This window comes from Haliaeetus albicilla, chromosome 3 (assembly GCF_947461875.1).
Source record: "Haliaeetus albicilla chromosome 3, bHalAlb1.1, whole genome shotgun sequence".
In the NCBI taxonomy this organism is placed as follows: Eukaryota; Metazoa; Chordata; class Aves; order Accipitriformes; family Accipitridae; genus Haliaeetus; species Haliaeetus albicilla.
Genome location: NC_091485.1, coordinates 38,555,566 through 38,567,360, shown reverse-complemented (window position 1 = coordinate 38,567,360; position 11,795 = coordinate 38,555,566). Strand labels below are relative to the sequence as shown.

General features: G+C 44.9%; 1 long non-coding RNA gene across 2 annotated transcripts; it reads right to left on the bottom strand.

The window, feature by feature from the left end:
• Positions 1–968: 968 nt before the first annotated feature.
• LOC138684766 (uncharacterized) lies at positions 969–11,315 on the bottom strand. 2 transcript variants are annotated; one of them, XR_011324031.1, is made up of 4 exons: positions 10,203–11,315; positions 8,515–8,749; positions 7,370–7,439; positions 969–4,616 (listed from the first exon to the last, which is right to left on the bottom strand). It is a non-coding gene; the product is annotated as an uncharacterized lncRNA (long non-coding RNA). The 2 variants fall into 2 exon arrangements; XR_011324030.1 differs by lacking the exon at positions 10,203–11,315 and having other exon boundaries at positions 8,515–9,239.
• Between the last annotated feature and the right edge of the window lie 480 nt (positions 11,316–11,795).

Sequence of the window (11,795 nt, the reverse complement as noted above, 5' to 3'; positions counted from 1 at the left end):
ACTGTTCCTTGTTGTTTATTCCTTCCTTGTGCTTTTGTCCTTCTGCAAGTACAACTTGTGGTAGTATTTGCTGAACTGTAGGCAGAAAATGCCTGCGTTTCACAAAAGCCCTGCAAGTTATGAGTGGGCCCTCAAACAGGAGATTCCCATTGGAGCTCCAGAGCTGAAAGCAGTGGGAGAGAGGGAGTACATGGCTGGGAGCGCTGATGGAGAAAGTGGAAATGCCCTCACCCTGCCACTGTCAGGAAGAGAAGAACATCGAGCAGAGTGCTGGAGCGCACCGTCACTGGGGTGGGGATCAGGCTGCGAGGCTGGTGGATGATCCTTCTCCTGTGCTGCACTGGCCACGGACTGGACTGTTTCTGCAGCCCCTCTGCTGTACCACTGCTGAAGCACTTGGTCATAGAATTTATCCCATTCTTAAATTTAACACACATGCTTTTTGCAGAAAAGAAGGATAAGTGGTGGAGAGTGTTTTAGGAAAATCTCTGTTTACACTGAGGGAGCCTTGTCTGACTGAGCCTTGAGGGAAGGAAGGACACTTTGCATGGGCAAACACCAGTTTGTACCTCATACACATACACACAGAGACATGTGCATGCTCATATACACATACCAGTCGTGATCAGTTCCAACAACTATTCACAGTGCAATCAATGGTTACAAAACCACAGTGGCAAACTGGAAGCCGAGTTGTATGTTGCTATGGATGTAATGGTTTGCCTAGAAGAGTAGGTCAAGTTTTCCAAAATAATCATTGATGTAGGGTGCTCAGAGGACAACTCTTTCATTGTGAACCTGATTTTCTGAAGTGGTGTGCTTCTGAAAATGAAGCTCTTCAAAGCTATCTTAAGCCTCAACTATCAAAAACGTTGAGCCATTTTTCCATATACTACTATTTGTCATCTTAGTGGTAAAACAGAGAAACATGTGAAAGACTGAGAGCAGCACTACATTGTGAAGGCATATTAAATGGAATTGTTTATTAAGGATTGTTTATTAATACTACTTTAAATTATTAGACTGATTCGAGGAGTTACCTTTAAGAATGTACTTAAGTGTATGTTTAAGTGCTTTCCTGAACAGAAATGTTTTTCTGAACTGACTCAGTAACAAAGGAACTGGATTAGAACTAAGGGTAAACACCAAAAATATCTTCAGACTTTCAGAAGTTAAATATAGTGGAAGCACTTTTAGTTATGCGGAAGGAATAGAAGAAAACATAGAATTAAGTATTTTAGAAGATTTTTTTCTCTTCTTCTTTTTTAAATCCAGTATTTTAAAGGTTCTCTAGACCCCTTTGTTTTGGTAGGTGTGTTATAAATGTATGTGTGTGTATATGCACACACAGATATATGTACAGATATATGTACAGATATATATATACAAACTATGTGCATATGATGTTCAAATGTAACACATGGAAATAAATAAGCATGTAGCATGCAGACATGATGCTGTAGCCTGAAGAGGTGGGAGCTGACAGGAAAATTTGGCTATATAATAGTACTTCCCAACAGCGTCCTTGACCAAGTTTTCCAGGTCTCACCTTTCTGAACCACTTTCAGCCACACTAATAACAAAAAAGGGAAAAATCACAGGCTACCCAATTTCCCCCAGTGCTAAAGAGGACTGCATAGTGACAAGCATTAAATACAAATTTAATTTACATAGACTGCAGCTAAACTGGGAGAGTTCTTCACACTGAATATCCAGATTTTCTCATTATGCACATCCCAGTCCCCAGAGCCCTCCTTAGAAGTGTGTTAGCAGCTCTGATCCCTACAGAGCTCTTAAGCTCCATCTCTGCCCATACAGAATTTAGAAAACGTGTGGCTTTGGATAATTGCCCATACATTAGACTGTCCTGATTAAGCAGTCCCTACTTTGCTATAAACAGAGTTGCATCATAGAAGTAGTAGAGAGCAGCAGAGAGAATCACATGAATGAGATCCTGAAAAATGTAATGTTTGTAATGTTGCTCCTCTGCCCTGCCAGTGCTTGACCTGCAGAAATACTTGGTCAGGTTTCTTCTTGATCACTTCCAATGAGAGAACTTCTGTAATAACCAGTACTGCTGTGGTCACAGCTTTCTTACGCCAGGAACTTTAGCTAGAACTTCAGTAAGCTGTACTAGTGCTTCCCAAACCGCGGCACTGGGGACTCAACCTGCTGAAAGGCTGTGCGATGTATATATACATACGCTTATCCACTCCCGCCAGAGTAGGCAGATCTCAAGAGCTTTCGATAGCTGGTCGCTGAAGCCTAGACTGAGTACCAGAACTGAAATGTGGGCTTACCAGCAAGTTACTATCCCTGGAGTTCTCTGTGGTGAGAACCAGCCATTGGATGAAAGATTATAAATATCGTTGAATTTAGATGCCAGTTGTCTAGCAATTGCTGTGTCTCAGGCTGCTGGCGTGGTTCTGCAGGCCCCCCGTGCTGTGCTGTCTTCACAAGCCCTCCCAGGAGCTGTCTAGAGGAAGGGTAGTCAAGCCTATTACATTGTATTTGGAGGAAAAAAAGAAAACTGGGTAAATAAACTTCTTAAAATTACTTTTTCTTGTTTCAGTAGCTGGGCACGCCTGAGATGGTATATTGAAATAATAAATTAGGATCCTGACAACAAAGCTGTGATCTCTTTAGAGATGCAGATTTTTCCCATAAGTGATGAGGTTTTCCAAACACCTTTTAAATAATTCATAGTCAGAAGCCAGAATATAGACGACTTAAGTAAAGAGTGTCAAGTCACTTTTCCTTATTTGTCTTGGTCATATTCTTAAGTTCTTGCTGTGCATTTTCCAGGGTTTTATTTTTCTGAAGCTGATTGTCTGGGAGAGCTCAGACAATTTTTGGCCCTGTTAACAATACCTATTTCATTAGATTTTCTCTCACTGTTAGGCGAACTGAAAAAGTAGGAAATTCAATTTTGCCAAATCAGCTTTGCAGAATGTCTCCAGCTCTCCTTAGTTTTTTTCTCCAGAACTTTCAGAAAACATGATCCATTTGTGTGATACCTACTAATCCCCCCCTACCATTGCAATCACTTTCTAAACGTGTCAGCTCTCAGTAGGGATAGAAGGCCATGGCAACTCTGTGTGCAACTCAGGCATTTCAGCTCCAGTCCATCTCACCTAAGGGTAAAAGATTCATTTCACCCAACTTTGCTCCTGACGCTGAACAGTGTTGATGGCTAAAACCCCACCTTGTCGTTCTCAGCCAGAAGAGCAGTGGCTGCTAGTAGGACAGTTTCTAAAATTAAGGAAAATGTAGGAATCATGTGCTATAGGATGCAAACTCTGAAACACAACAGGGAAACGCAGAATTTTGGATGGGGAACATATGCAATACTGTTGTCCATTATATTGATTTGTGTTACATTAATTAATGTGTGTATATGTAACACAATAATTTAGTATTTCTGTATAATTCCAACAGATTCAAAGCCAACTTTCTACTGCTCATTCTGTAGGGATTTTTCAGAAGAAATTCAAAAGATCAGCCATCTTTCTCTTTCATTGATAAGGCTGTTCTGATTTATCTCTGACATTTGTAATTGCTTCACAGGAGTCATTTTGCCTTTTCCTGCCTGGACTCAGCTACTGCTCTCCTTCTTTGTTGGCCTTTCTAAAGTCCAGGTCTGGACGTACATAAGCAGAAGGAAGGATTTGTCTTCCTGTTTTGTAGCAGCCTCTCGTATCCCCTCCTTCAGGGCAGGCTGTGGGCTGAAATTGCCATCCCAGTGCTCAAGGGTTGTTCCCGCTCACCATCTCCTTTGCCCTTCATCCTACTTCACGTGGCTCAAGGAAGAAATATGCTGCAGTCAGGAATCCAGCAGACACAGCTTCCTCTGACATGCTCAGCAGATGTTTCAGTTTTCAGCAGAAAAAGGCTCTTCGAAGGCTTTCCTTATTCACTTGAGGCCTGTCTATGGTTCTTGCTTGCTGGATAGAATCGTTCTTACTTTCTGAGAGGATGAGTGCTTGAATAAATTGAACAAAAACATGTGCGTGTGGAGAGATAAAAATCTAGGGATTTTTGTGTTTGCCCACAAAATGTTAATGTTTGCTGGAAATAAAGTTGCTTGCACAAATGTCTTAAGCTGAACGTTAAAGGATGAACATACGCAACTGAAGAAAACACGTTATACATTTTAAAAACATTTGTATGTAATTTTCACAGTTCTCTTTCTCTTTGAACTATTTGTCTCCTTTCTGTGCTTCTCCATATTGCGGTATAAACTTCTGAAGTTGCAGAATTATTTCTCTTCACTTAAATTTGTATTGAGTCTCAGTCCTCATTTCTACTCGGGACCAGTTGCGTTCTTCCTAATAAAACACTCAGTTTCTGTATTCCCCTAATATTCCAGGTGCTTTTGCAGTTTCCATGCAAATTAGCTTGGGTAGTCTTTCATCTTTGGTCCTTGACATCCACACGTGAGCCACAGAATAGCCGTCATCTTGCAGGCTCATGTGTTATATCTGGAAAGGCATCAGTGTTTGTAGTTTAAGATGGTAAAACCAGTCGACTTCAGTTCTAACCTCTTGTTTTCCTGTATTTAGGGTTTCCTCAAACTTTTGCATCTTTAGGTGACTTTTTTCCAATGCTTGCTTTGTCTCCAAAATTGAGGGAAAATAAAAACATTTTTATTATATGAAGGTTATGTACTGCTGAAGCTTGATTATGATATAACATGCCTGTATGAACAGCTAATTGTTTGAAAATTGATTAATATTAATATAGTTGATACCTGGGTGTATTTATTTATTCATATTTTTGAATCTATATATGCCTGTGTGCAAACCACCATGCAGACAAAAACAATGTATCGGAGCTCTGACGTGCGTTTAATCATAAAAATCCAGGAACTACAATTCTTTGATCACCTGCAGTTAGTATCACATAAACCTTGCTAAATATTCTTCTGTCAGTCCACAAAATCTACACATTATCTTTGCAGTTTCCTTATCTCTGCTTCAAATCAGAAAAATGAATAAAGAAAAAAAGCTTTTGAATCCCTTGATTTAGAGAATATTAAGAAAGAATTTATTTCCAGCAATGGTAACCAAGCCATAATATACCCTGATTTTCTGTTCCTGTAAGCTTACAATATTATTCACATACTGAAGTCTATCTTATTATGCAAGTTATGCATAATGACTGAAGGAACACTTCAAAGAAGAACAGAGCATTTTTTGTATAGCAGAGCATTTAGGATTTTTAATAATTAAGGAAAAAATGCTGATTCATTGGAACCAAACACTGAAACAGTACATTTTGATAAATTACCCAACTCAAAAAGACCTTGAATGAATGGATTAAAACACCTTGTTATGAACATTTTCTTTTATTTGAAAATATTTCTCTTTCCCTGTTTTCCTTTAGTTCCCCCTCTTTCTCTCCCTGTGTCTTCTTCTGTCTCTTTCTTTTTCTCTTTCTCTCTTGTTCTTGCTCTTGCTCTTGTTCTTTCTGTTTCTCTCTTTCTCTCACTCCCTCTTTCAAAACAACCTTTTATTTTAGAATTGTCATAGATTTAGAACTCATAAATACATGTGAAATGATTTTGCTTGATCCAGGCTGAAATATCTTCTGTTGTTTTTTTCAATTTTTTAAAGATTTCAACACGTTAGAAAAAGAGGATCAGTATAATCTTCCCACTAAATGAATTCAGTTACTCGCTCTTAAAACTAGCTTCCCCCCCTCCACCAGTCTAACAAGAAGGCTGTTTATAAATTTACCTCCCTTTATGCTTAGATTAGGTTGTTGGGTTTTTTTTTTCAATATCGCATTAGCGCCAGCATCCTGTAGTACAACTACTTCTTTGACTGTCCCAGTGTTGTTCTTAGGTATTTGCCAAGAACCATCACACCTCCCCTCCGACTTCACTTTGCTGAACTGACAAATCAAGTTCTTGTGATCACCTCATGAGCTGGAGGTTCTTCACCCTCTTAGCTGTCTTGGCAGCCCTTTGCCTGACCGTGACTGATCAGACTGTACATAACCTTCCCAATGAAGCCTTGCCTGCACCTAGGGTTATAGCATAAAATAATTTCCTCTAATAGCATCCCACTGGCCTTTTTTTCCCAGGTGGATATCACATACCTGGCATACAGATGTGCAACCAAATGATACCCCAAGTCTTTTTCCTCCCACTGCCTCCAGCCGTTTGTAGTCCTAACGTACAACCTGAAACAGTTTCATTAATTCCAGAGTGTGATCTTCCACGTTCTCACACGACATTTAATTCTGTTTCTATTATTCCCAGTCCTTAAAGTCATTCTATTCTTTCTTACATAATATGCCAAAAGTCCTACATTTTTCATAGATAGGAAAAGTGTTTCTGGGCCATCTCTGCTATTATTATGCATTTCTTCTCTTAATGTAGAATTAATGCTTTATTTTGTGCATATATAGTATTAGGAAGCCCCTGGATGCATTTAACTGACTGCACTAAGCATATAGTGTGAACACTCGCCTTCGTCATACCCGTTACCCGCGTGAGTAGTATGAACCTTCAGTTCAAGCGGATTCAACAGTCCCAAAACGCCAGCCCCATCCTGGCAGTCAGGGGGGCTCTGAGCACGTAGGGGCTCTTACCCCGGTACAGAGCTGCAGGGCCTGAGCACAGCTGGGGTCTGCAGTATGTGCTGCAGCACCATCTTAAATCAAGACTTCATGTAGGGAAGGATGGAATTCCTTTCCAAACATATATTGCATCCTGCATGCTTTGAATCTTTGTCCCATCTGGTTAAACCTTGCTCTTGGTCTTAAGAGTGCAGCTAAAAAGTCAAGATTACTAAAATCAAGCTTGTGAACATATAAATGCAGATCTATCTGAACAGGCATATACATTGTTTTGATTTTGTACTGACCGTGATAAAATTAACACTTCCTTCTTCTTACCTGACAGGTTAAAAAGTCAAGATTTCTAAGTATTTTTTTAAATACTTGTGAGCTGAAACTTACAGCTGATTTCGCTGGTTTGACTAAGGCAGGGAATCTGACATTTTAATTGCTTGAAATTGAGCAAAAGAAATGCAAAGAAGGAAAACCCTCTGATTTTTCTGTTTTCTGTTGCGGTTTTAACACTCTTTTCAAGGAAATGAGTTATTCTGATTGGCCTTTAGAATCCTCTGCAGAAGACAGATGAGGAACTATGAATCTTTAAAATAGGTCAACATCTCAGTAATTATTGCTTTAATTAGTGACAGCCCCATAATTATTTTTTTATTTTGTTCAATTTAATAGGAGACAGAGATATCCCAATTTGGCTAATTTGAAAGGAGTTGTGCCCTTGATTTTTAATGGGCTTCACCCAGTCTGTCAGATTACCTGGAAGCGTACATGGTAAAAAATTTAAAGGCTGTACCTTTAGTTTTCCTGTCATAGCTGCTCTTCTCATTTTATCCACAAATATTAGTAGACTGAACATATATGGTCTAAAGAAAGAACAAATAGGAAAAAGTTCTTAATTAGGTTTGAAAAACAACAATGTGAAGGTAAGAGCTTTTTACAGTGACCTGTACACTCACTAAAAAATGTTCTCTCAGTTGATTGCCTCGTACTCTGGATGTATAACAGTAAATCAAATCATAAATCTTTAAATAGTCAAAAAATACTTTAAATACCTCTAATTGATCTAGTTTGTGAGATCTGAATGGTGTATGGAGGAAGTTTTAGGTTCAGAAAAGACTGAACAGTCCTTTTACACAGACGTGTCATAATGCTCTGAAGTAGGGAAGACCTGTCAGTATGTTAGGTTTTTCCATATTCCAAGCACTGTAAAGATGTCTTCAAAGGATTCTGTAATTCTCTGCTAGAATTGCTAAGAAATTAATGCTACTGCCTTGCTTACTAACTCCTTTACCACTTACATTCATTAAGATCAGTTTAGATGTACACTAGTTAGTTCCTGTGAATAGATACTTCATCTTGTGTTTTCTTGCACAGAACACTTACCCAAAATCTGTTAGTGATGGAGTTAACAACCTTAGATTACATTCGAAGTACTTGTGTACAAGTATTGTGTATTTAAGTTAATATTATTCAATGTGCAACCTGTACTTCACTGCCTAATAAACAGAATTAATACAGTGAATTATAAACCAACCTTAGCATCAACAGTACATGAAGTTAATTTGGTAGTTTCCTGGTGCTAATCAAATTGTCATCACGTTACGTTTTCGAATATTTTATAGTAACAGAGTATTTCAGATTGTGTATTTCTTCCCTATTTCCTGATTGTGGGACTTCTCTAGTCAGATTTTTTTTAAGACTACTCCAGCCACACAAATATTTAATATTAAGAAGTGCTGTACTCTTAATACCCACCATGCTATTAAAGCAGTTCCTGATTAAGAGAGAATTAATTTATGTTTGACTGCAAATTGCTATCTCTATTATCTCACTTCTTAGTTATTCTGGTAATTTATCAGTATCAGCAGAGCTAAGTAAGATGAAAGAAATGTAAGGAAGTTTGTGCAGAGTGTGAAAATTAATCATCTCATGCCATACCTTGCTGGCTGGCTCATCCGCTCTCCCGCACCGTGGCAGTGGCAGTCGTGCACCAGGCCTTGAAGCGCCGGACGCGGTGCTGCTTCTCTGCATCTCTCAGCGGAGGCATCGGGGAAGATCGTGCTGCTGGGACAGGCTCTATCCCACCTGCGGTGGGAGAGTGCTTACTCTGCCGGAGGGCTTGCTTTGCTTATCGCCTGACTTACCTGTGCTCTACACCGTTCTTAGCCACTGCCTTGAATACAGGAGGGCAGGTGAAACAAAATGAAATCTTGGTATTTAATCAGCCTGATTCAAAAGCCAAATTAGAGGCTTAATTTTAACTTTTTGAAGAGGACTAGCCTGTTACTTAACTGGGCAATACCTTGACTTTGCCCCTTGCTATAGTATGACTGTTTGTCCCTGAGTGAAACTGATGTCCCAGACTGCCTCAACAGCTGTAGCAGGCATGTAGTAGCCCATTTCCCTTCCTATTTTCGTGTCACAGCTGATATTCTACAGCGCTGAATCTGCACGAGAGGGATAGCCGCGGTTTCCTTCGGGCAGGCATGAAAAGATAGCCTTTCAGACTCTACATCGCAAAACCTTCAGAATGACGTGCATTTAACGTGTTAAAGCTATTTTCGACGGGGAATGTGGCTTCTAAATTGTCCACGCTGGAAGCTCCCCGCGTTCGGCCGCGGGGGCGGGGAGGGAGCGCTGCCCCGAGTTCGCTTGCGCTGCGCCCTGCCGCGCTGGGCTGGGCGCCGGGCGCGGCCGCCAGGGGGCGCCGCGGTGGCGGCGGCGGTGGCCGAGGGGGCGGGGGCGGAGCGTCCCGCCGTGCCCCCCCTCCCCCCAAAGCCGGGCCGGCGCCGCCCGGGGCAGTGCCCGGCCGCCGTGGGGGCAGGCCCTGCTGCCGCAGCTCCGGGCAGGCGTCGCTTCGGGAAGGAAAAGGAAGAAAATAATTAAAAAAAAAAAAGGGGGGGGGAGGGGGGCGTGTCTTAAGGCTTCTAACTGCAGAGGGGGCTGGCAGGCAGCGCTCCCCCTCTCCTCCCCGTGGGAAGCCATGATTGAGTTAGTCTCGGAAATCAGGCTACCCCGAGGAAAATTTGCTGAGAGCAGGGTTTTCGTTCCGTTTTCAGAGCAGGAAGGGAAGTGATGAATATTAAATGCAGGTTATTTTCAGACGCCGCCACCAGAACCTCAGTACTCCTACGGCAGCAGTATGACATCAGGAGGGGAAATGCACGGCTCTGGGTGGCATGGGCCATCACCTGGGCCTTTCAGACCTTGCTTACATCTATTTTTTATGTGCTACATCATCATCACCACCGTTATTATTGCTACTGCAGTTTAGAAGGCAGCAAGGTTCCCTGTCTCTGGACGCTCTCCAAAAGAAAGCTCTATCCATTCCAAAGAAAGTTCCATTTCTTTCCAAGCGTTAAGAAATATTTTAAAGGCTACATTGAGAGATTGGCAGTGGCAGGCTCACTTCCATATTTATGCTTCTTTTGCTATGGAATAATATAATGTTTATAGCCAATCTTTAGCATCGATTTCCAAGAAGAAAAAAGAGAAGTGAGTTGTGGCGGACTTAATGCCTCGATGCAGGGGTGGTCAGCTGATGCTTGTAATCCTGCAAACAGTTTAACTGAGCACTTCAGGTCGCTCAGGACACATTGCATTTAAAGGCCCTCCCTGCTCTCTACCTGTGTAAGGGTCAGTCTTGGCTGCGGCTCATCCTGGCTCACACACGAGCAGGCGAAGATGGACTTTTCTCTGTTCCCTGCGCGGCTCCCCTGAGATCCTGCGACGCTCTGGGTCTTACAAAGGAAATATAAGCAAGAAGCGGTGGTGAATAGAAATTAGCACACTCTGAGGCTGCATAGATAAACACACACAAATGTGCGTATGCGTGTGTAGGTAGATGTACAGGTATCTCAAAGCAAAAAAAGAGAACAGCTATGCGGCATGGCAGGAGCAGGCAATGCATCAGGGGAGACTCGACCCCAACGTGCTGAGCTGGAGGGAAAGGACAGAGTAACCCCTGTGCTTCATCTGTCTGCCGGACCACGCGGGGATGATTACAAGGGGGTGAAAAGATGAGAGGCTGGGGAAAGGGCAGGAATCGTCTCCTTTATGCCCTTGCAGAGAAGGGCGACCAGTCCAATCTGCAATCCAGTCTCTGGCAAAAAACCCGCTGCGATCAGCACTGTCTGCTGAGTGCAAGAGGGAAGAGGGCAAAGCCCTCGACCACCGGGCGGATAGTATTGTTATCATTATTGTTCTTGTGGTTATTACCGTTGCTCAGTTGGTTTGCCTTATTTAGCGTTTGAGAGCATCCCCTGCCCTCGCTGGCTGTGGCCGCCCTTTGATAGAGGGCAGTGCAGAATCAGGCCGCGGAGGTGGCCGCTGACGGAGCCCAGACGGGAGCGGGACAGAGCCCCTGCAGGACCTGCTTCAAACCCGCCTGTTTCAGACGGGGGGGGGCGGAGGCGGACTTGCCGGGAGGGGTGCACGGGGGGACCCGCCCGGGGACGCCGTCGGGGCAGCGGCTCTGCACCGCGCACAGGCGGAGGCGCGGGCGGAGCCGCTTTCCTGCCGCCTCCGCACCCCTGCCCTGCCCGCCGCTTCTTCCCCTGCGCTTCAGCCCCCTGGGGCTGCTGGGCTTTTCTTCCGCCGGGGACGCTCCCGCCGCGCCGGGCCACCCGCTGCCGCCGAGACGTGCCCGCCCGGCCGGGGGCAGGCGGTCCCGGCGGGCCGCGGCGGGAGCTCGGTGCCGCCGCCAGCACCAGGGACAGCGCCGGCAGCGGCCCCGGCCCCCGCCCGGCCCCGCCGCTCCTTTGTTCCGCCGCCGGCGAGGCCCCGCGGAACAAAGGCTTCCGCCGCCGACGGCGCGGGGGCCCCGGCCTCTCCCCTCCCCGCCCCCCCACCTTCCGCTCACCCCGCCGACGTGGCCCCGCCACCGCCTCCACCGGGGCCGCGTCCCCGGCGCCCCGGCCGCGCATGCACCTGCCCCCGCGCACGCTGCGCTGCCGCCGCCGCCCCCGCCCGCAAGCTGCCCCGCGCACCCTACTCCGCCGCCGCCCCCCGCTCCGCGCTCGTCGGCCGCCGCCTTGCGCCTCGCCCTGCCGCCCGGCCCCGCGCACAAAGCCCGCACGCCGCTCCGCCGCCTCCCCGCCGCACCGCTGCCCTCCGGCACCGCTCCGCGCCGCTCTCCCCCCGCCGTGCCCCGACGCTGCCCTCCCCCCCCGCCCCCTCCTCCGCGCAACCTCCGCACACTCCTCTTCTTCGCGCATCCA